General features: G+C 35.4%; 1 long non-coding RNA gene across 2 annotated transcripts in view; it reads left to right on the plus strand.

The window, feature by feature from the left end:
- LOC144234335 (uncharacterized) overlaps positions 1-25,382 on the plus strand; it is a 113,591-nt gene that overhangs the window by 69,688 nt on the left and 18,521 nt on the right. The window contains exon 3 of one of the 2 annotated variants that reach the window (XR_013335929.1): positions 9,831-9,915. The exons of the other annotated variant lie outside the window; for it this stretch is intronic. This is a non-coding gene — a long non-coding RNA (uncharacterized LOC144234335). The remainder of the gene's footprint in view (positions 1-9,830; positions 9,916-25,382) is intronic. 2 annotated transcript variants of the gene reach the window in all.

A 25,382-nucleotide genomic window follows, 5' to 3' on the forward strand; every position in this document is an offset into this window, starting at 1 on the left:
AAAAAAGACAGTTTGTTGGCAGCCTGACAGCTGTTGACTGTTTGAGTGTTTAAGTACCAAGGCCCTGAATGCCCTGCAGTAATCCTATAGAAATACTGGAAACTCTCCAAGTTTAAGACACCAAGGATGTGACTATCATGTCTGCTTGTGCCTTCTTTTATCAAATGTAGTTTTATCTTATCAAGTTAATGTCATTTCTGAGGAAGAAAACAAGAACAGAAAAAAATGTGCCTTCCAGAAAACCAAATTCAAAATGGCACCTGGCTCTCTGGTATTATGATTGTAAGGTTGTAATTAATGATACAGGATCAGGAACCTGGAATTCATTTTTAAAATCCTGCTGTTACTATCATTTAAACCAGTTGTAAATGTGCTTTCATCTCCATCTTGAAAATACCTGGTGTTCTGCATAGCAAAAATAAAATAAAACCATTGTAAAATTTGTTTTACCTTAGAATTATACAATTCTTTGGTAAAAATGTCAGACTCTTAAATAAGAAATATTATAGTTTGCCAAATGATGAGGAAAATAAAAGATGAGATTCTGCCTTAGAGTTTGAGACCTAAAATTAGGGAATCTCTAGGTATGTCCACAGCCCTTTCTACACTTATATTGAGTAATTGGAAATAATATACATTTCTATAATGTAAATCTGGTTTACCAATCCCTTGTCATTAGGTTATGAGTAAAATGTTTAGCCAGGAGTTGCTAGAATAATACCTTTGTCCTGATTCTTTATCATCCTTTAGTTTCTTGCTGTGTCTCAAACTGAATCAGTCTTTTCCATGTTGCGCTGGTCTCTTTCTTGTAGAACAGAGTGCTACACTAATTGAAAATAATTTTTACTTTATTTGCATGCAGTTGGTTAATGTTCGGTCTCCAGGACACATCAACTTCTACTGCACTAGCTATTTCTGTGTCTGTTTGTTATCACACATAATTGCACGATGCTGGAGAGACAGTTCTTTATGTGCTCTTCAAAATGCACGTAAATGCCTCCAGAAAAAAAAAATGTTTACTGCAGCTGCAATGGGAGGAATTTTTTTCTAGCCTCCCTGATGTTAGGAGAAAATAAGAATAACTTCTGATTAGATTTCTACCTGGGAGACTTTACTTCATTACTCAAAAGATTTGCCTCTCTGATTGTTTCCTACAATCAAATATTGGACCACCTCTCCATGTAGGACCTGGAGTTAAGAGAGGTTTTCTTGTTGCAATTCAGGAGTTTGGTGTATAATTTAATCCCTGTTGCCATGAGTTATATGGAGTACTATATTAAGCATTATTGGGTAGTCCAAGAGATGATTCTTGAAGCACTAGTAAGATTTAAAGAAGTTGGAGTATTAAAAGAAGATTTATAAACCCATGAAATCTTTCCAGTAAAGTCTCATAGGAGATGAGTATGGGTGATGATGTTAAATGGTGAACAATCTATGTTGGCTATATATGTACTTGACAGCATTGGAAAGAGAAAGGGATAGGTTGGTGGATGGGCCTGTGTCATGAAGGACTTGATTTTGGACTTAATTCAGTAAGTGGAGTGTCATGTTAAGAAGATTCACTTGGTAGTGGTGTAAACAATGTATTTGAATGAGAGAGGGATGCCAGCCTATCCCTGCCCTAGAGAAGGAGCTATGTGTCAAGAGTTTTCTGTAAATTGTGTGAGAGATACTAGTGGCCTAAGGTAGGATGGTGACACTAAGAATAAAAAGCAGGGGAGAAGTGTAAGAGGAAATAGGAAGGTCTTATTTAAAAAGTTCGACCATTTCCTTATATCCACACAGTCTCCAGCATCAGTGATGGAGAATTTAAATATAAACCTGAAGTTTTTCCACTTGTGTTATTGTGATGGAGTTATTTCCAAAAATAGGCAAGAGAACAGTGTAAAGATCCAAGGATAGAGAGAGATGAGTTTGCTTTAAAATGCATTGTATTTGAAGTTCCAACTAAAACATCTAGATGGAAATGTCAAGCAGGCAGCTGGAAATGTTTGTCTAGGGCTTCGGAGAGAGGACAGAGTTGGAGATATAAATTTGGAAGTGGAGAGTGTGGGGGTGAATGAGATTTTCAGGAAGGGAAACAATTCCTGTACATATGAGCTATTCATTGGTCTTTGAAAGGGCATGTTTTACATAGGATTAAGTCTCTTTGGTTGGTCAATGCCTCATTAAGTAATTCATTGGTAAACACATAGGGAGTGTGGAAAAGAGGAACAGAATATATGGAAACATTTTACTGATGGAATCAAATATGCATAAAGTTCCAAATATGGAACCAATATGTATATAAAGACCTCGCCAAATTAGTAGAGAATCCTATCCACAGTTCTTGGCTCTTTGTTTTTGTTTTTCTGCTTGCTTGCTTGTTTTTGTATTGTATTTGGTTTTAAGATGAAGAGGATTCTGCTTGAACTGTTAAGCAATCTTGTTTGGTTCTTCATGAAGCATGTGGCTCTGCACAAACTCCTCAAAATATTTATTTTCAATGATTATATAGATCTGGACTATATTTAACTGCTATACTTTATTAATTAAAAATTTTTTAGTAGCGTAAACTGTGTTACAACACAGAGTCCATATTTTGGAATTACTTATTAATTTTTTCATATGAGTATAGATAACATTTGGAAATTTAAAAGATAGATGATGGATTATTTGATAACTGCCTAATGTTCACTCTATTTAATCATTTAAACCACCAAACTGTTGAAAAGCATGAGGCATGTTATAAAAGAAACTTTCACTTATTCAGAAATTGTTTTCTTTAAAAATGTTTTGTTGCTTTTTCTCAACTTTATTGAAGTATAACTGATAAATAAAAGTGTATCTATTTAAAGTGCACAACATGATAATTTGATATACATATATGTTGTGACATGATTACTACAGTCAGGTTAATTAACATATCCACTGTGTTAGTTACCACTTCTTATTTTTTGTGATGAAAATGCTTAAGATCTACACTCCTAGGAAATTTCAAGTATGCAATACAGAATTATTAAGTATGGTCAACATACTATTAATTAAATTCCCAGAATTTATTCTTCTTATAATTGAAATTTGTACTCTTTAACCAGAATGTCCCCATTTCCTCCATTCTTCAGTTTCTGCTAATCACAATTCTATTCTCTATTTCTATGAGTTTGACTTTTTCCCCCTTAATTTTCACATATACAGAGATCATACAGTATCTATCTTTCTTGGTCTGGCTCATTTCACAGAGCATAATGTCCTCTGGTTCATCCATGGTGTTGCAAATGGCAGGGTTTTCTTATAGCTGAATAATATTCCATTGTGTGTATATGTATATATGTGTATTATTGTATGTATATATGTATACGTGTGTGTGTACCATGTCTTTTTTATACATTCATCTGAAAACAGGCACTTAGGTTATTTTCATATCTTGCCTTTGTGAATAATGTTTCAGTGAACATGGCAGTGTAGGCATCTCAAGATACTGATTTCCTTTCCTTTGGACATATACCCAGAAGTGAGATTGCTGGATCATGTGGTGGTTATATTCTTAATTTTTGGAGAAACTTCCATACCGTTTCTATAGTGGCTGCACCAATTTACAGTCCCACCAACTGTGAACACATGTTCTCTTTTCTCCACATCCTTGCCGGCACATGTTATTTCTTGTCTTTTTCATAAAAGCCATCTTAATAAGTGTTAAGTCATAATGATTTGTTATTTTTAATTTAAGACCTTGTTGAGGCTTGGTTTAAGGAAATGAACCTAAGAATCCATATTTTCTTATTTCAGGAGAGGCAGACCTGTGTAAGACACACTTTTCAAAATAACTGACTTTGCAGAGCTTCTCAGCGTAAAGGCAAAATTCTGTTTAAATTTTTCCAGTTAAATAGCAGGCATTAAATACAGCCAGATTGGCATTTCTGTATTTAGCCACTAAACTAACTTGGGATATGTGAGGCTTCATAAAATGGTAAAAACAAAAAACCAAAGCAAAAGAAAATAAACAAACAAAAACTTTCCTACCTCCAAACTTAGTCATTTTTGACACTTCTTAAAAATCCCTAAGCTTTTGGAAATTAGTGCTTTTGCTCATTTTCTCCCATAAGCAAGTGCATTTGGGATGAACATTTGTGTTCTGTGCTGAATAAAACCAAACACAAAGTTGATGTATAGCACTTTTAAATAAGAGAGCAGAATTATGTTTCTGGAGTCCCACTGCTGGGTGTCTGTTCTTGTCTGCTGGCATGTGCTTAGCAACCCACTTATATTTAGGTGGTAGTTCTATGTAACATCCTCAAGGAAAGGTTTGATTGCTACTAAGAGGAAGGAATGGTAATTGCATAAGTGACAATCTTTTCAAAGGCTCAGAATTGGAGTTATATACTATAAAGTATTAGGGGTTGTGACATATTGATGCTAAACACTTATGTTAGTAGTATTATACCTCCTGGCCTGGTTGATTTACACTATATCCTTATTAGTTTCTTCTCAGCTTTCTATTCTAAACTATCATATAAATGTAAAGTTGCTTTTAAAAAGACTTATACCATAATTCCATGCTTTCCACCCATGATTCAATCTGTGAATATATACAAAGATCATCAAAGGGCTTCACAAATAGGCTTTTGCAAGAAAAGCCCTATTTTAAGCAGGATTACTGTCAGGAAATCTCACTATATACAGGCAGTCTCTGGGCTTTTATTTTTCTACTATTATATCTCTAATTAAAATTTTTCAAACATTAGAAAAATGATAATTATTCAGAGATATTAATAATAGCACCATTAATTCAAATATTATTTAATGTGATAATTTAGGTTCATTGTTACATTTTTAATCTGGACTGTTTTGACATATATCTTAATGCATAATTGCAAATAGGCTCAACAACTATATACATTACCAAATGTCTACATTTTTATTCTTCATTATCCTTGGAAACATATATCTGCATCTACAGAAATCATTCAGGATTCAATATAGTGAATACAGACTTTTGCATTATTTAATGGAAATCTTTTCCATTTTCTGCACATTATTTGAAAGGGACTAAGTAGAAAATACAATATCATATATTAGGAACTTTGCTAATAATATATTTACTCATGATGCATTGTTGACTTGACGATATTTAAAATAATATTGTGCTCAACCACTTTTGAATTGCTAATATGTTAGTACAGTATAAAAGGCAAGAATTTACCACCTTATAATGCAGTACTGTGAATTTTTCAAATTCTCTTTGTTATTATTAATAAGAGTTAATCCTGAAATAAATTAAATTGTAGCTTTTCAATTATTTGACTTAGCAACATAAGCTATTGGGTTTGTGGCAAAAAGTTTATACTTCCTATTTCTCGTTTGCTATTTAAATTTAAAATTCACTTTGACCACTGCCCTAGTGTGGCTTCCTGGAAAGCAGAGCATGAGACATGAAGCAGAGCCCAGCATGTAGCTAGTTTATTCAGGAAATGACTTCAGGGAGCAAGAGGGAGGGGCAAGAAGAGTGAAACAGGGAAGCGGGGACAGCACAGGGATGATTATGGGCTTGGCCGCAGGGAGGGACAACACTGCTTTTATGCCATGGGACTTTCTGAGGAGCCTATGACATGAGGCTCAAAACTCTCTGTCCCAGTAATCAAAGGGGGAAAACACTGAACTCATTGGTTCTCATTCCCCATTAGTCAAGGGTGAGGTCATGGACAGAAGTTAACTCCCTTGCATTTCTGGGTTAGACATGTGTGAGCGCCAGTGGGTCCTCTTGGGTCTTTCTGAATCTTGGGATCAAAAGAGCCCTGGGACAGGAAACAAGAGGTGTCGGGTACACCAGGTGGGTGATGTCAGGTTGCACTAGAGGGGAGCAGGTAGAAACCTGCTTGGAACTGACCTCTGAGGTAGGAGCTGGAGTAAGAGGTAAAGCCAATAGGATTTACGTGGGCGGGGGTGGTTAGAGGTGTCTGATACAGCTGTTTAGATGTTATAACTGATACTGTGACTTCATAACCTGCTGAGTTGCACACATAAAAATCTAGTGAAGATATACATGTAAATTATTTCATTGTATTTGCGTATTCTCTCTGTGGTCTCTTTCCTTAAGGTGGACAGTTTCTGCCCCGACTCGCCTCTTGTTTATGTCACTGGCCTAGCTATAAATCTGGACATCATGGTGGATTCTTTTCTCCTTTAGGCTCCATACCCAACTATTCACCAAGTTTTGAAGGCTTCAAGTATAAAATGTTACTCAAATTTACTCTTTCCTTGTAATCTCTTTTACTATGGTTCTCATTAGTGAGATTATTATATGGGGCATCTTTCTTCTTTGTTTATGATGGTCTTGGGCAATCAGCCATATAAAATAATTTATACTTTCTTAGCAAGTCTTAACAAGTCACCATGATTAATGGGGAAGTACAATCACTTACAGAGATTTCACTGAACGAGATGATTATTAGAATATGAAACAATCTATTGGGTGGTGGTATCAGAAGGATTGGAAAAGTGGAAGGAAACAAAAGACATAGAAGGTGATTCTTATTATAGCATTTCAAGAGACTGACAAAGGTATACACTTCATATTTATCGTCTCTCATGAAACCAGGGTCCATATATTTCCTATATGTAAAGTTTGCATTTCAATGTACTGATTACCAAATATTCAAACAGAAGGCAAATAACTTTTGAAAGCTAAGATATTCAGAGCATATGAAGAGATCAATGTGAAAATTATAGCATTCGCCAACTGCATTTTGAATAAATCAGATGGAAATATGTGCAACATTCTTAAGAAAAATTCTGCATAGATCATTGGGGATAAGAATAGTGCCCATTTCATGGGTATTCTGAGGATTAAGTGAATTAATATATGCAAAGTACTTCACACAGGTTTCAGTACATAGTACATGTTCAGTAAGTTATTATTATTATTATAGCATTTCTCCTATTTTAGCTGAATATTTAAGATTTTCCATGTTTGAATACATTGGCCAAGAACATAAATACATGTGACTCTTGAAAAGATTTTCCCTTTTTCCTTCAAATATGTAACTTGTCTAAAGTAGACCTTTACTTTGTGTGTGTATATTCATTGTGTGTGTGTGTGGTGTGCTTGTGTGTGGCAGGAGGGTGCTTATAGAACTATCTACTATTTAACAAAGCTGTTTGTATCTCAGGACCTAACATTGTTAACTACAGCAAGTATAAGTCAATCACTGTGCCCATCCTAATGACTGAATTATGAAATAAGATTCTTGATTGGAGTGGATAGAAATGCTTTTTTTCTTCTATGTCTTTTTTAATTGTTATATTGTACACCTAAGTTATGGGGAATTCTTTTTGTATTTATATAATTATTTTCTGATTAAATGTAATGCTGGTGGAAACAGCAATAGGTGAACTCCAAAAACAACCTCCTTCAACTCATTGTCTTAGTAGTTGTTTCCCTGAAGAAGACAAGGACCTACTTGCCTACTAGGATATGACTCAAATCATCAATTCTGTTTGAATTGAGTTGCTTTCGGTTTCTTTTGGCTAGAAGATTCAGAGGGAGAGAGGTCATAATTACTCTATTGCTAAGTACCACTTCTGAAGTGTTTGGCACAAGAACCTAATACAATGGAGATGTCAATCAATGCATGTCTCAGTCCTAAGAGTTTCCCTTGAAAATCACATAACAGCAAATAGTTCAGTCTAGCCAGCTTTTCTACTTACCAGCAGACTGCAAAGGGTGATCACCGAGGGTTTTGTAAATGAAAAGCCTCATGCCCTTAATGCATCCAGGCAGGGGGTGATTCTGAAGTGGAATTTTGCAAAAGCTATATGAAACGTAACAAAAGATTGTAAGATGCCACACAGGTAGCTCCAGGAAGCATAATGTGTCACTCACCATTGACTGTATCACCTCCTGCCTGTCCATTCAATACATGAGTCCAAACAAATAAATTCTTGCCTCTCTAAAAGAAAGGTTTCTGTTTTCTTCTCCAATTTATACAGTATCAGTAAAAAAATGAGTAATAACTAGGAGAAAAATATAAAATAAAATTATCATTAGTACATTTCTGATAATGACATTAACTTTAAAACTTTCCGTAGTGATTTGGAGTGCTTCAGGGCATTGTGGCCTCACATTGGTGACTGGTGAGTCTTCACATAGGTCTCATTACTGTTAACAGGAATCGTGAGTGTTATTCCATTCAAAGCATTTTGACAATTTATTCCACAGAGTCTTGCACATTGTGGAAATAGGAGTTCATTGGTAAAACAGAATTAGAAATGAAAGTTAGCATGAAACAATCTGTATTTTGATAGGGAAGCAACTTGGGAGCAAAATAATATTCTAGGCTGCAGACAAGTAGATAACCAAATGGATCCTTGATCTCTTAAATGTCTCAAGCTTGAGCATTATCCGATAGTATTTAATATTGCCCACCAGAGTATGATTTAGGCCCTGTAGAGGAAAACAAACATGCAAGGAATAGCTGTAGCATGCTGTTTTTGAGATTTAGGATGAAGTGAAAATTCATTAAAAACAAAAACAAAACAAAACAACAACAACAAAACAACTTAAAAAAGATAGCAAAGAAAAAAATACTCCAAATTTCAATTTTAGGTTGTTTTAGATTTCTCATAAGACCCTTGAAGCTTTAACCAAAACTTAAAAATAAATTTTCAAAAAACTATATTATTTACTCTTTCAATATTTAATTTCAGGTGCATTTATTCAAATATTGGACTATTCCTCTATGTAAATTACCAAATGTTCTCTATACAATCGTCACATTTCTATGTAAGGACCCATATATCTCCTGAATTAATGGGTTATTTTGATAAAAATAATCTGTATTGGGTTGAATACTGCCCCTTCCCATCCCCCCCATTCATTTTCACCTGGAATCTGTGAATGTGTCTGTATCTTGAAATAAAGTCCATGAAGTTGTAACTATGTTAAGATGAGGTCATTCTGGATTAAGATGGGTCTAAATCTAAATGACTGGTGTCCTTATAAGAAAGGGAAAGTTTATGCACAGAAACACAGACATGGAAAGGAGAATGCCATATGAAGACTGACGTAGATTGGCATGATGCAAATATATGAGACAAGGAATACCAAGGATTGGTAGCAACCTCCAAAAACTAGGAGAGAGGAATGGAATAGATTTTCTCCCTTAGCCTCCCAAAAGGATCCACCCTGCCAACACTCGATTTCAGACTTCTGGCCTCCAGAACTGTGAGGGAATAAAACTCTGTTGTTTTAAGCCACCTGGATTCAAGTTCTTTGTTATAGCAGCCTTAGGAAGCTAATACATAATCATAGTTTGCAATTTAGTTGGAGAAAGCGTGTGCTTTCTCTCTTTATCTTCTTATTGAAAAAATTCAATCTAAATGATGACTGTTGATATGCTCTGCTTTGTTTCTTTGAGGTAGATTTCCAATATAATTCTTACTCTGAGCATTAGAAGAGAAATCAATGCCACTTCCTCAAGGAACACTGTAAGAGTAGAGAGTAAAACACACATCTTAACTGAGAGACTGGAAAGAAATATACAGAGAGAACTATGAACCCCACAACCTCAGAATCAGTCTTTAAAGGGAAGAGATGCTTTTGTGAAGCCATCACATTCCCTATCTTGCTGACTGGGACCTTGATCTGTCCCTCAGCCTTCAACATTAAACTTAAGTATTCACACCATTTTACTTTCTGAGACCAATGGACCCTTTTTACTTTTTTAGTTCATGTGGCAAATATAGAAGTGAGAATAAAAGAATACTGAAAACAATCTTATATGAAATTTTAATAACAATGTAAACAGAGAATATCCAAATTTTTATTCCATGTTTTCTGTTTTTTTTTTAAGTGTAGATAAGCCTGAAATGGATACTATCTTCTGAATGGAACTAATGCTTATCAATTGTCACTCATACTAGGAACATATCTATCTTGTAAGTACTGATTTCAAATACATATCTAGTAGGTCCCAGTTTATTATTAGATCTGGCTCTTCTTGTACTTTCATTACCAAAATGTATTATTTGAAGAACTTTTGAAATTTTGAGACTGTGTAATTTTGCTGAAGATGGTCCTCTTCTTTGTTCCCTCGTTGAAGAGCATTTTTATTTTTAGATTTATAAACACAAAGTATCAACCCCTGATCATTTGTAAGTGATCAAAGTATCATTTACATAATGTATTTCCTCCAGTTACTTTGATACACATATGCCTTCAGTCCACCTATGAACTGTAAGGTGAAAAGATGATGACAATTCACCTGTTCCTTCAGCAAAATAGGATAGTTCTGGTTCTTGTCCCAAAATATTCCACAATGAAGTCCTTTCTGGTAGATGATTAAGCAGGTAAGAACACTATATTTCTCTTTTGTTTTTGAAAAATATTGTTCACTCATTGATCTTGAATTTGAGAAAATTCATATAAGGTATTGTCATCCAAAGGCTCACAGTCAGAGATTTTACTTATACCATCAGTTTCATCATCATTCTGATGTAGAGCTGCTGTTTGTCACTTACATTCATCTTCTGATTCATCTAATAATTGTGAGTCACCATCTTCTGTCAATTTTCTTCTCTTGTCAGTGTGAATAGCAAATAAAATTTCTGTATTCTCAACTGAGTTCAGTGAAAGCTAAAAGCAACCCACAAATCTACGTCTCCCATATTCTTATCTTCTCTTAAAAGATAATGATGTAATACTTTGGTCAACTCAATATGAAAATGGAAGGATGATGCAATACTGAGGATTTGTTTTACTGTTGCATAAACTTTCCAGACATTCCCATCATTTTTGTTTTCTTATTATTTTAATCTTTCTTAGCATTGTTGAAAATTGTCAATAAAAGTCAACAAAACAATTCTTAGAATAAGAAATAGCAAATTGTTTCCAGATAAGAAGTATCTTAAATTTATAAAAAGGTTGAATCGACCCATATTGTAATGTGAGATAGAAGGGATTAAAAAATGTTTGTTTATTTATTTTGACAGAGAGAGAATGAGCTGGAAAGAGGCAGAGAGGGAGGGAGAGGAGAGAAAATTCCAAGCAGGCTCCACACTGTCAGCACAGAGCCTGACACAGGGTTCAATCTCAGGAACTGTGAGATCATGACCTGAGCTGAAACTGAGAGATGGATGCTTAGCTCACTGAGCCACCCAAGTTTTTTTAAAAATAAATTTTAAATGGATTTTTAGAATGGGTTTTTAAAAATAAATATTCTCTTTGCAAGAGCTTTAATAAAGAACAAAATAATACATATCATGGAATACCAATCTTTTAGAAAGTTAGAAGTTCTCATCAGAGAAACTCAAAAACTACAATTGGGTTCAGTGGATACTGATGATATACTAAGGGATAAGGGAATGCATGTTTCAATAGATGGCAAAATAAGGGTTAAAATTCTTTCCCTAAAGAATGTTCCTTAGACATTCCAGACCCTCCCCCCCCAAAATAAAGAACCTCCATGATATGTTTTTATATTATCATGAGATGATATATAAGAGTTCATCCTTAGCAGCACTTACCACAATTAAAGTAAATTATTTGCCTAATGCTTACATACTTCACCTGTCCGTAACTATGTGAAGGTGGGAAGTTTATCGTGGGTACATGCTGTTATTTACCCAGGACAGAACTTAGCTCATACAAATTGCCCAAGAAGAACTAGTGAATGAAAGGTTAGTGAATGTTAGTGAGTGAAAGGAAAAACCTAAAGGTCGTTTTGTCTACTTTCCTGAACAGGAATTCGTATGGTCCAGAATATGCTTCTCACCTTCAGTAAAAGGAAATTAATTCTTTTTCAAGATAATCTTTTGCATTTCAGAGAACACAGACTGTTATAAAGTCAGAATGGGTAGTATCAAAAAGACAAGAAATAAGTATTGGCAAGGATGTGGAGAAAAGAGAACTCTTGGACACTGTTGGTGGAATGTAAATTGGTACAGCCACTATGGAAAATAGTATGGAGGTTCCTCAAAAAATTAAAAAATAGAACTACCATATAATCTAGGGATTCCACTTCTGGGTATTTATCTGAAGAAAAGAAAACACTAATCTGAAAGATATGTGTACACCTACATCAATTGTGGCATAATTTGTGATGGCTAAGATAAACAAGCAACCTAAGTGTCCATAGGTAGATGAAAAAGTAAGAAGATAAGTGTGTGTGTTTGTGTATACACACAATGGGATACACATATACACAAAATGGGATATTACTCAGCCATAATAAAAATAATAAAAATATATAATAAAATAAATTAAAATATATAAAACATAATATGAATATGTATTATATAATAATAAAAATAATAAAAAATCTTACCATTTGTGACAACACAGATGTATCTAAAGGGAAAAAAACTAGTGGTTGCCAGCAGAGATGGGGGGTGGGTAGATGAAGTGGGTAAAGGGAATTAAAAGGTACAAACTTTAGTTATAAATGAGTCACGGAGATGCAATGTGCAGCATAGGGAATATCGTTAATAACATTGTAACAATTTTGTGTGGTGATAGATGGTAATAGACTTAATCAGGTTGATCATTTCATAATGCATATAAATGTGGAACCACTATGTTGTATACCTGAAACTAATATAACGTTGCATGTCAACCATACTTCAATTAAAAGAAGAGTTAGTCTCTCTAGGTCTGGAGTTCTGGATCCAGGCTGCAGGGCTTAAATTCCGTCTATGCCCCTCACTAGTCTGACTTTAGGCAAACTCTGTAACCTATATATGCTGCAGGTTCCTCAACTTTAAATTGTAGATTATTATATACAATTATTAGATTCTTAGTACCTTCTTATAAGATTATTTTAAGGATTAAAGGACTCATTATATAGGATTTATAACAGTTTCTAGCCCTTAGGCAGTGCTTGGTGCTATTCCTCATTTTCATCATCAAGTTTATTATTATTTTCTATTGAACTGAAATCTTGACCACCTAGCATTTCTATCCATTATTCCTATTCTATTTTTCTAGAGACTCAAAACCAGTATCTCCCACATAACAGCCATCTGACTACATGAAGTTGGCTGTTTTTTTCTCTTCCTTAAGATGAATATCCTCAGTGTTCCTAAAAATATTCTTTTCTCTCTCCTCATCATTGTAGTCACCTGAGCCTGAATGCTTGCTTGACCATAATTTAACTTCTTCTACAAATCCAGTCAGGCACTAATTACTGTACCCAAGGAATAGTCTAACTGGCCTGGAATGGGGCTATTACCTCCTTTGAGCCAAACATTTTTGGCCCATCACCAGATTTTGGCATTATATTATTTATTTTGGCAGACAGAGCCCAAATTCTTTAATAAAAATTATATGTATTTAGTGCTTGAAATTTATTTTTCACCTACATCATCTTTTTAAATATCAAAACAAACTTGTATTGTAGAAATTGTTGACAAAACTGGGATAAAGAAAGGTCAGGTAAGTGTCCCAGGGTAACATAATGAGGAAATGACAGAACTGTCACCATTAACAAAAATAATCTTATTTCTTTACTGTATGACTTACTATCTTTCTATAAATAGTGATTATTATGATTCATATGATTAGATACGGCCTTTGGCTAGATTTGCTATCCCTTCTGGCTTTATCTCATCAACTTGCCATGTGTCCTCATTTTGCATATTATCAGAATGTTGAACTAATTAGGACAGGGTCAATGAGGATTTTCTAGTGGTCCTTTTAAATATCTCCTTCCAAAGGGGCGTATCCCCATTAATCACTACCCACTGTGATGACTATTGAAGTTGTCTGCCTGAAGGTTCTATTCTCTAGCTCCATTGCTTCATCTTGCCTGCAGTAATATTTTGTGAAACTTTGCTAAATATCTACTAAAATCCAGAAACACTAGGTCTTAAAATTTTTTCTGACCTTTGAGAACCGCAACCGTGTCCAAAAATAAAATAAAACAAAAAATCAATAAGATTACACTTACTGAATCCAGCCAGCTTCTTATAATTAAAAGTTAACAATTTTTAGCCCTCAAAAGCATTTTTAATGGTAAGTAATCTACAGAATCATTTCTAGCATTAACCTCAATCTCATCAGTTTATAATGTGTAAATCACTTTCTTTTTCACTATTTTTATGACCTGTACTCATTTTTGTTCATCTCTAGCCATCTAGCTCTTTCCTCATACTCCGTTCAAATCTTTTAGGTTATCCCTTAAATATCCTGCTAGGAAATCAGCCAGGCCAGAAACTGTAGACTTATTTAGATCTTTGACTGTAAGTTTCTTTGCAAACATACTTTGAAAGTGATTTCCACTCTGAGGTTATTTTGTCTGCTAGAGGAGGTAGCAGTATAACACAACACAAACACTTCTTTAATAATAATAATAATAAAAAAAGTGTCAGGGTGCCCAGGGTGGCTCGGTCAGTTAAGTGGCTGACTTTGGCTCAGGTCATACTCTCGCAGTCCATGATTTTGAGCCCCACATTGGGTTCTGTGCTGACAGCTCAGAGCCTGGAGCTGCTTTGGATTCTGTGTCTCCCTCTCTGCCCCTCTCCTGCTTGCACTCTGTCTGTCTCTCTCAAAAATAAACATTTAAAAAAATTAAAAATAAAATTGTCTAATTTGTGTTCAGGGTTGTCATTATTTAGACAAAGACTTAGTTCTGGATCTCTAGGAGTTCCCAATCTGTGGTATCATTGCCTAATATGTACCTAGTGTTTTGCATTGTACCACGCAATTCAATTAATTCTGTTTCCCATATCATTTCTCCTCTTCTTTCTCCTTCTTTTACTTGTTCTTCTGTCATTTCTTTATTTTGGCCTCACTTCTTCCTTTTGATTTTTTCATACGCAGACACATCTTAAGTTGCCCTCTTCCTCCTGCCCCCACCTTGGGGTTTTCCTTAAACCTAAGCTCATTTAGTTATAGTCTGTATTAGTTTTTATTGTTGTTGCAACAAATTATCCCAGAGCTTTGTGACTTGAAATAACACGTTTATCACCTTATGGTTCTACAGTTTAGAAGTTCAACATGAACTCACTGGACTTAGATCAAGGTGTAGACAGGCTTACATTCATTTTTAGAAGTCCTAAGGGAGAATCTTTGTCTATTCCAGCTTCTTGAGGCCACTCATATTCTTTGGCTCCCTTACTCCATCTTCACAGTCAACAATGGCAGATTGGGTCCTACTTATATCACATCTCTTTGACCTTTCTTCTCTAGTCACATATCATTGTGATCACAGCACAGAAAGGTTCTCTGTGTCCTCATGTGATTAGATTGGTTCACCTTGATAATCCAGGATAATAACCCCATCTCAATTTGATGACATCTGTAAAGTTCCTCTTGCAATACAAGGTCATCACAGGTAATCACAGGTTCCAGGGATTAAATATGGACATCTTTGGAGACCATTATTTTGCCTATCACATAGTCTGTCTGCATCCTTTCTCGGCTATACCTTACTTTCTTTTATATAGATTAAAAATATCTAATCATATTGAAGAAGACCAGTTGTGAATATTTAGTGGTTTATTAAGACACCTTCAACTTTTCTTAATAATTAAGCTAACATGTACTACTTCATTGAAATCTTGGTTTTGAGTCTCTTAAACTTTTTTGAAATATCTTTTCATTTAGAATCTCAGGCCATTGTCCTAGGATTTTTGAACTATTTGTAGTCTCAGCTGCAAAATTCTCAAGAATTTGTAGCAATAGTATTTGCCTTCTTTGCTATAGCTAAATACCATCAACCCTGAAAAACAAATTCTCATAGCTTCACTCAGGTTGTGCTTAAATTAATTGGGGATGCGCCATTGCATTTAAATGTGCTTTTCTGAACAGATATGTGGAATGGCAATATATGCAATGGTAAGAAGTATGTGTAGTAGAGAGATACTGCTTGGATCTTTCTTTTTCGATGTGGTAAAGACTTGTGAATAGACATTAGGCCATGTAGTTAGACTTCTAACAGTTCTTATAGGACCTCAGTTAGGTGTGTGCTTATTGAAGGAAGTTATGCCATAGGCTTCTTTGTCTCTGTGAACCCAAAATGTTATGTTCACCCTTTTTGTGCATGTGCTAGCAAATTCAATGTCCCCAAATATAATATGTACATTATTATTTTTAAAAATATACATCATGAAATTCCATACTTCAAAGAAAATTTTCTCTGGAGTCCATTTCCATTTTACCCATCCCTCTATTCTCATTTTCTATACTACCTTGTCATATACCTTAAATTAGCTAGTATCTTTTTATATATTCACATCACATTTTTGCAAGGTAGATAAAAGAAATTGCTCTCAAGTGATGGGATTTTTACTTGCTGTGTTTCAGCTTAAAACATACTTTTCCCCTGCAAAAACTAGTTTTATAAACATTTGCAAAGCTGGCTGCATAAAGGAAATTGCTGACACAACTTAACTGCATCTATAATCGTGCAAATGATATGACTGCATGGGGAGCGCGAAGAAGATAGAAGCAAAAATTGGACTATATTTTCACGTTAAGTCTCAGTATGAAAAAGAGACTAATGCCATTTAGTTATAATTTGAAATATTTGGAATGTCTCTAGTTTGTAGACAGTTGGCCAGAGTGCTCCAAATAGAGATATGTATCCTATGGACTAAATGGAGCTGTGTGTTATATGCCAGTAGATTAAAAGTCTCTAGTGATTTGGGAAGAGACAGAACATGCTGTGATCTGGAAAAATTCACCTAACCTTCAATTTCTTTCTTTCTTTCTTTTAATATAAAAGGAATATTATAGTGCTTTTCTCTGTCATGCCAGAGAGCTCATTAAAATGTCTGAAAATTATGTATATTTTTAGACTATTGTATTAAACGAGTATATCTGTTTTGTCAGAACTCTTTTTCTCTCTTTAGCATAAAATCTGTGAGCATGAACAATTTCTGAAGCTCCAAATATTTATCTCTGTTTTTGTAGTTTCCTTAAGTTAGGATCATAGTTCATTTGAGTTGCTGTTTAAATTGGATATTTTTGTTTATTAAATACATGGTATAGTGTACAATATTACCCCCAACACCACCACCACAGTATATATGGAAGGCTTTTGTGTTTTGTGAGATCTGTAGTCCTGATTAGACAGAACACTAATTTCAGTTCTGTCCTGCTGTTTCCACATACCACCTGTGTGACTTTGAACAAGTCCTTTACTGCTGCTAAGCCTCAGTTTTTAAGTGTCTAAGGTGATGAGGCGAAACCCAAACATCTCTGACCCAACCTAAATTCTAACAGCAATACATCGAGTTTCTAAGATTCTGGTAATACTAGTATAGCTAATACTGAATTTTATTGGGGCCAGGCACTCTTCTAAGTACTTTACCTGCTAAGAACTTTAGTCTTTGTAAAAAACGATGTAATAGACATTGTAAATTTCCACTTCATAGATGAGGAAAGTGAGGCATAAAAAAATTAAAGAGTGATATCTGTACGCTGCACAAATTGGCAGCGGCAGAGCTGAGATTTGAATGCAGGAATTCAGCTCCTGAGCTCACTTGCTTAATGTCTGTATCAGGTTGCTTTTTTTGTTAGATAGGTACTCTTCTTGTTGGGGTCAGCCCTGGAAAAATCATGAAGTACCATCTTACTTCCTACTCTATGTAATTAAGCACATGACTGACCCACTTCTGAGTACTTTAGACACACGTCAGTGAATTAAAAATTTTTTTCATGTCCTTTTCTGCTCTCCAGGAAAATCAGAAATGGATACCAAAGTCTACCTGTTTTAAAACACCCGGAGTTTTCCTACTCTGTTTTAAATTTCATCTGGATCTTTGGTGCTGCATTAATAAGTCCCTTGAAAACAGAACAGTATGATTTAAAAGATTCATTTCTTAGAATCATAATTAGAAATAAAGCTAAAAACTTAAGATATTTTAATTTGAAGTGACAATGTCTTTGTAAAAAGCCAAGAAGGAAAGTTTTATTAAAGTGATTTTACTGAACTAAGACCTAGGAGGGGTTATATTTTTTTTAAAATTTTGACACACTTTTAGTTTTTGTGCCTTGCAAGCTAATTAAAATACAGCATTAATTTTTTAAAATCTTGCAAAAGTGTTTGATTTACACCATTTTTGTTTTGCCCCATTTGTGGCTAGATAATCCTTTAGAGATAATTTTGAACTATTTGAACAAGCCTACTTTGAGGTCATGTATAAAAAACTTATTTATGTGTGATTATACTACACACACTATTTTCTGTTCCTTTGCTCTTTATGTTTCCAGAGATTATAGCAGACGCTTTAGAACTGACAGGTAAAAAAGGTCAGGTTGTTCTTTTCGACCTATTGCCATGAGGAAGAATACCACTGGAAAGCTCTTTGTTATACGGTAGTTCCCCACTTATCCACAGGAATTATGTGCCAGTAAACCCGGAGGATGCCCATAACTGAGAATAATACTCAACCCTATATTATATACTATATTTTTCCCATACATACATACATATAATAAAATTTTATTTATAAATTAGGTACAGTGGGAGGTTAACAACCACAATAAAATAGAAACAATATACCGTAACAAAAGTTACGTGAATGTACTCTCTCATTTTTTCAAAATATTTTTTGTGCTGTTCTCACCGTACTTCTTGTGATGATGTGAGAGGATACAATGCCAGGTGATGAGATGAAGTGAGGTGAATGTGGTAGGCATTGTAAAGTAGCGTTGGGCTACTCTTGACTGTCTGACAATAGATCAGAGGATCATCTGCTTCCTCACTGCAGTTGACTGTGGGAAATAAACCTGTGGATAAGGAGGAACTACTGAAATATATTTATTTATTTATTTATTTANGAATAACTTTGATTTTACTACTGAACTATATTTAGACAGCTGCGTTTATATACACGAAAATAAAATTTTCTTTGGGGCAGTTATGGACAAAGTAATGATGGTATTACTTAAGCTGTGAAAAGTAAAACACTTGATCCACAGTAGAAATAAAAATTTGAAGTGCTTCTTTAGTATCTTGTGCTTAACTTTAATCTTGGCACTATTCACACTTCTCACATTTCCCATTTCCGTGTCTATTCTTCCATTACACTGGGAGCTCCTGAAGGCAGGCATGTGTTTACATATGGGAGTACCTACTGTCCTAAGCACAGAATCTAGGACAACACAATGTACTCATTCAATATTTTTTGAATGAATAAATGAATTTTTGGTTGTTCCAATTAGTAAGTCACATTTTTCTAGGAACAACAATTGTCACACCGAGGTGGGAAGAGCAAAATATCTTCAGTCCGTGTGTGTGTATGTGTGTCGATGCATAACATTGAAAAGAATGATAGTATTGTAAAAGGTGTGCTATAAAATACATAAATGTAATATAATATAATACAGCTGTAGTGTAGATTTGTCTGGAGACAACATCCATTTAGGTTATAATTTTCTATGAAATCAGAAAATGAAAACATGATTATTATATACGTGTGTGTGTGTATATATATATATATATATACATATACATATAGTAGTGAAGACTTGGTTTAGTTTTTTTTAATGACTTTTGAGTATTTTTAGCAATTAGAGAAAAATCTGTCTTTGAGGACCAATTGTGTCCTTGGGTGATATAGGTAAGAAATCAATACCAATTAACTCTAAAGATGTAGTTCCAGTGGTTCTGTTGTAGTATAGATGCCCAGGAAGAAAGGCATCCTGGGTTAGTTGAGGGACTGATACTTCACTATCATCTAGATCTTAGAATTTCTATGTCATTGATTTAGCATAACTTAGTCTAATTGGACCAAATCTAACTTAGTCATCTTGGATGAACTTTATCCTTCCTAGCAGTAAGTCATTTGTTAGAAAGAGAAGGAGCCAAATGGGTAAGGGGTATTGAGGAATCTACTCTTGAAATCATTGTTGCACTGTATGCTAACTAAGTTGGATGTAAATTAAAAAATTAATTTAAAAAAAAACAAAGAGAAGGAGCCATTTAGATAGTTTCTCAATGTACTTAAGATGTACTTAATTTTTGTTTCTTTCAGAGAAGAGGCTTTAAAGATTCATGCCATAAATTTATTACAAACATATCTAATATGCTGAATTCAAGAGTTGGACCTATTTTTCCGAAAAATTGCACCTTTTAAAATGCTCCTCTTCATATCTATTTCATGGATGAACAAAAAAAATGTCCTTATTCCTTTGAAAGTGGGTGTCTTTTTATAAAGAAAGGTGCAGTAAATCCAGATACCAAGTACACAACCATCATAATTAGGAATGCCACTTGTCTCCCACTGAAAGTGGCAAATTCTTCCCAGGCCCTCCTCCTGGTGGCTGCTACAGACACAGAGGTTGTGAGCCTCTGTGTACTCTGCCCCAATACAAGCAGCACTGGCAGCTCCATGAAACACACCAAGACTGAGGGCAGAAGAAGTGGCACTACCCTATCAAGTCCTCTTTTTTTTTTTCTCATCATCTTGTTCCCCTGTGTGCAGAAGACATTCCATTTATTTTATACATTTTTATTTAGTTTTTTTTTTTTTTGTTTATAGAGACAGTCTTTGCCAGTATTAAAATTTCAACAGGACTGACTGCTCTTGTGAAACAAGGACTGGCATGATGATTAATGGGAAACCTAATAAATCTTGACAATTCTCCAACAATTTCATGGCATAGTCAGTAATATGTGCCATCCTTAAAACTTAGTTTGAGATTGTATCTGGTTTTGATAGGTGTCTTTCTCCACAACCAAACAATGATCTCTTTGGAGGCAGGGGCCCCTTTATCTGGGTATCAGTAGTACTTAGCACAGTGCCCCAAACAGTGCCTGATTGAAAGGAGGTAAGATAAGCCAGGGATATAGTTCCTATTGGCAAATTGCTGCAAATTAAACTTAACTTTTGTCTACCACAGTTATCTTTGATTATCTGGTTATTGGTGCTAATTGGTATGCGGGGCTGGTGGTGATGGATGTTGCACTGCCTGATAGAATTTAGGTTCCGCAGGTCATTTTAAGGTGAGGCCCACAAAAATTAAGGAGCTGTTAGCCGGAGCTACTTCAAACCAGTGATTATTGACCAATGATTCTTGGTTACTTCTATGGAAAGGTAATTCAGTTTAAGGGATTTTGCCAAGTAACCTTGCATGTGCTACTCTTCTTTCATCTTAATCAATATTATAATAAATTCTAGCCCATAGATCATAGCTTCAAGTCTACTTGTTTTCATGGAAGTAAATTTTGTAAGTACTCTGCTTAGCTCAATGCTGATAAAATAGCCACTGACAATCCGTGAAATTATATCTCAGCTACCTATCACTTGATTTTTTTTTAAAGTAAATACTGTACGCAGTTTTTAGTAAAGGACAACTTGGATCCCATGCATTTCTTTCTGAGAAAAAGATATTCTTGAAAAAGTGGGTCTAGGAGGATTTCTACCATTAAAACTATTAATAAACATGACCAAAGATCAGAGTATTGGAATGGGACATTCTATGAGCTGATTATTTTTCTGTGGTTTCTCAACACCACTCCTGTCATACTTTTCTGTTTGTACTAGCATGACTAAGATTTTGAGTCTACATTTTCCATGTTCCTTTGCCAGCTGGCTTGCTACTATTTTCTATCAAGAAGAGATATTGTTTGAAAATCAGGAAGCTAGAAATTGGGAAAACTTCCTACTTTGGAATTCAATAACACTGCAGTTTTTGGCAATCCCTGGCATTTTCTGGCAATTTCTGCCACAACAGAAGAGGTGAGGTGGTTCTGGACTGCAGTAGCTTGGATAGAGAAAGCACCTTTTCAGCACTTCCTTCTCAGTCCAGGTGGCACATATTCGATAGATGTGGACCTGAATGTAACAGTATGTCTGAAGTGGACTAATAGATTTAGGCTAGTGGGTGCCAGCCTAGAAGTGTTAGTGGGTCCTCATTTCGCCTCTCCTTTTTCTTTTGTGCTTCCAACCCTTCCAACTTAACTGATTCCCTCTATTAACTTCCTTCAGTTTAAGATACCTAAAGAGAATTATGGTTTCTTGAGCAGATGCTGTCCTTTTATATTTCTATTCATTGAACAGAAAATGACCAAATTATCAATGTATACAAATGTGTACAAAGATGTATGTATAAGCCAAAATGCAATCGTAGTATTTCCTGGTTCTCCCAATGATCATAACCAACTTTTGTCATTGGATTGTGAGCTTTGGGGGATTGGGAATGTACTTATTTTTGTATTCCCAGAAATTAACTTAGTGGTACAGTGGTACTCTTCTCTCTTTTAATCCATTCTCAGACTATGGCAATCCCTTGTAAAGAAGTAAAACTCTTCTTTACTAAACATTATTCAGTGTCTCCTCATTGTCCTTAGGATAAAATCCAAGTTCCTTAATGTGGCTCACTTGTATCTTTAAGTTTTATCATTGTTTATCTTTCCAACTTCATCTCTTGCCTCTTGATCAGATTCTCCAACCTTTCTGTTTCCCCTGGACTTAACAACTTACAGTCCTGCCCAAGTCCCGCACTGGGCCTCCTTCTGGATGTTGGCATGTAGATGACCTCTTGTGACCACTCTCTTATGTTGTTTCATTTCTATTTTCCAATGTCTTTCCCTATGTATGTTTTAGTTCTCAGCTTTTTAATTATTATTTTTGCTTCATATTTTCCCAAGTCTTCTAGGCTGACTTAGAAACCTTTCTAAATACTTCTAGTGCACCCTTCCCTACCTTTATCATAGTATTTAACATTGTATGTTGCAAGTGCTGGCTTACTCACATTGCAGCATGTTCAATAGGACTTCTTTTATGCAGGGATATCAGCTAAATTTCTAAACTTGAAGAAAATAGGCATACCTGCTTTGTAATCATGACAGAAATCTGTTTCCAACTTTATCATGCTTTCCAGACTTTCCTGTCACCCTCACTCTCATCCCCAGCTAACCATTCAGCAGTCTATATAAAGAAGAGTCTAAAAATTCCAGAGGTATTTGTTGAAACAGAAAAGTCATTAAAAGATAGTATGACGTAGACCCAGAGGAAGTGCTATGGATTTTTTATCTCCTATTTGGGAAAGAATAGAAAGGGCAGTCTAGCTCCCTCTAAGCCAATTAGGAGGGTGTGTTTGTTGATTTTATGTGTCAGTTTGGCTGGCCACAGTGCCAGATATGTGTTCAAATGTTATTCTGGATGTTTTTGTGAGTTGTTGGCATTTTGATGAGATTAACTTTTAAATTAGTGGACTTTAAGTAAAGCAGATTGCCCTGTATAATGTGATGGGCCTCACTGAATCAGCTGAAGTCCTGAATAGAAGAAAAGACCGACCTCCCCCAAATAAGAGGAAATTCTGCCATCAGACAGCCTTTAGACTTGAACTGCAGCATCAACTCTCCCGGTCTCTGAGACTAGGCTAGAACTGCAGCATTGCTGGGTCTCTAGTCTGCTGGTTTACTGTGCAGATTTTAGACTTGGCAGCCTCTGTAATCACATAATTCAATTAATTAAGATATCTATCTATTATCTATCTATGTATCTATGTATGTATGTATGTATGTATGTATGTATCTATCTATCTATCTATCTATCTATCTATCTATCTATCTATCTATCTATCTATCTATCATCTATATTTCCTGTTGGTTCTGGAGAACCCTGACTAATCCAGAGGGCTATCAGGAGTTTAAGTGAATATGTAAATATAGAAGATTGACGTTTCATTCATTGTCTAAATATTTGCTGAGTTCTACATGTAAACTCACCCCAAAAGCAACAGAGTAGAGCACAGTGAGAGAGTGCTTAGGTGAGGATGTCATATAGTTCTTGGAGATTTGGGCTGTTGATGAACAAAGGACCAATGCCTACTGCTTGCCTGGAGGCAAGGTGTTGGTTGTAGTGCCCACTAAGGAAAGAAGGAAGCAGGGAAGCAGTGTTGCAGTGTGAAGTCCTTCCATTTGGTGTGGCAAAGGTGCATGAGGTTCTTATGGCACCGTGAAGATCAAGACTTGAGAGCTGCCTTGAAGGTGAACTGATGGCATAAGGGGATCCAAATAGTAAGAGATGATGTGATGTACTGTCAGGGCACAAATCCTCCTGTGGTCACTTAACCTACACTTGTGCAACTCAGAATGCCTATCACACAGGATGCCTGCCACACAGGAGTAAATCATAATAGTGTCACATAAAACATGTGTTTCCTTTCCACTTTTTACTCTCCCAAACTGAATGAGCCAGGAGCACCATGAAGAGAGAGGAAAGAAAAATGCTTTCTACTCCCCTGGTAGCTCCCTAATGCCAAAGTCAGTTTGGTCCCAGCTGTAGGATAGGAGGACAATTGCTTTACACTGGATGCCATGAGGTCACCCAACTGTGAAGTTAGGGGGCACAGTCTACCTAAGAATACCTTCACTTTTGGTACCAATTGCAGATTTGAGGGTTTCCCTAAACTGACCTCAGTTTCAATAATTTGATGGAGGGACTCACAGAAATATCACCGAACGATGTTATAGTCACAGGTAAAGTTTATTCCAGCTAAAGAATACAGATTAGAATCAGCCAAGAGGAAATGTGCATAGGGAAGAGGAACAGAACCAAAAGTGAGGGTTCTGTTGTCCTTTCTCCATGGAATCGTGGGCAGTGTTATCTATTTGGCATCAATGTGTAACGCTACATGTGGAGTACATAGTTAACTTGTTCAAAATGTTAACTGGGGTCCCATGGTTCACTACCTACATGGCTGACCTTTAGTCTCCATCCCCTCTGGAAGCAGAGTGGTTATTTTGTGGCCCAAAGCCCCCATCATAAATCACACTGTTAGGTGGTCTGTTGGCCAAGTCCCCCAAGTAAACAAAGATACTCTTCCTAGAGATCACCTATCAAATGAAGAAAAGGCCAGACCTCTCTTTGGCAAGGTTATATTCTTGACTTCACAGATGTGGATTTTGATTCACAATTTCTGGTCACTGAATGAGACAAACAGATAGAACACGTTTAAATGAAGGCATCCTTTGAAAGCAGTTTTTACATCTATTGAATTTACACTTAATGATCCAGTTATGCATGCCTATCTTCTCAACTATAAGTGAGCTTTGTGAAAATGGAGATGCTATCTTTCTTGTTCCTACAACCCAGCACAGAGATTATTAGTATAGGCTCTAAAGAAATAATTGTCTAATAAATGAATAAAGATTTATTATAAAACATTAGACCACCGCTATAGAGCTATACTGGTATGATACATGTACTCATGGTGATCATGATAGTTATAAATGGTCAGAGCCTCAGTGATAAAGTCATCAATTTCAGTCTAGAATAAAGAGAAATAAGACTTGAGTATTCCAATTATTACCTCATTAACCTTCCAGAAGTAGCAAAAGTATCTAGGAGTTACTAGAGAGAGAGAACAATTGCTTGTTAAGTTTCAAATGCAGACTTTGTTTCTTCCATTTGTTTAAAGTAATTTATGACCAGAGCCAAGCAGTTAATAA

This window comes from Crocuta crocuta, unplaced genomic scaffold (genome assembly GCF_008692635.1).
Source record: "Crocuta crocuta isolate KB4526 unplaced genomic scaffold, BGI_CrCroc_1.0 scaffold120, whole genome shotgun sequence".
NCBI classification, from domain to species: domain Eukaryota; kingdom Metazoa; phylum Chordata; class Mammalia; order Carnivora; family Hyaenidae; genus Crocuta; species Crocuta crocuta.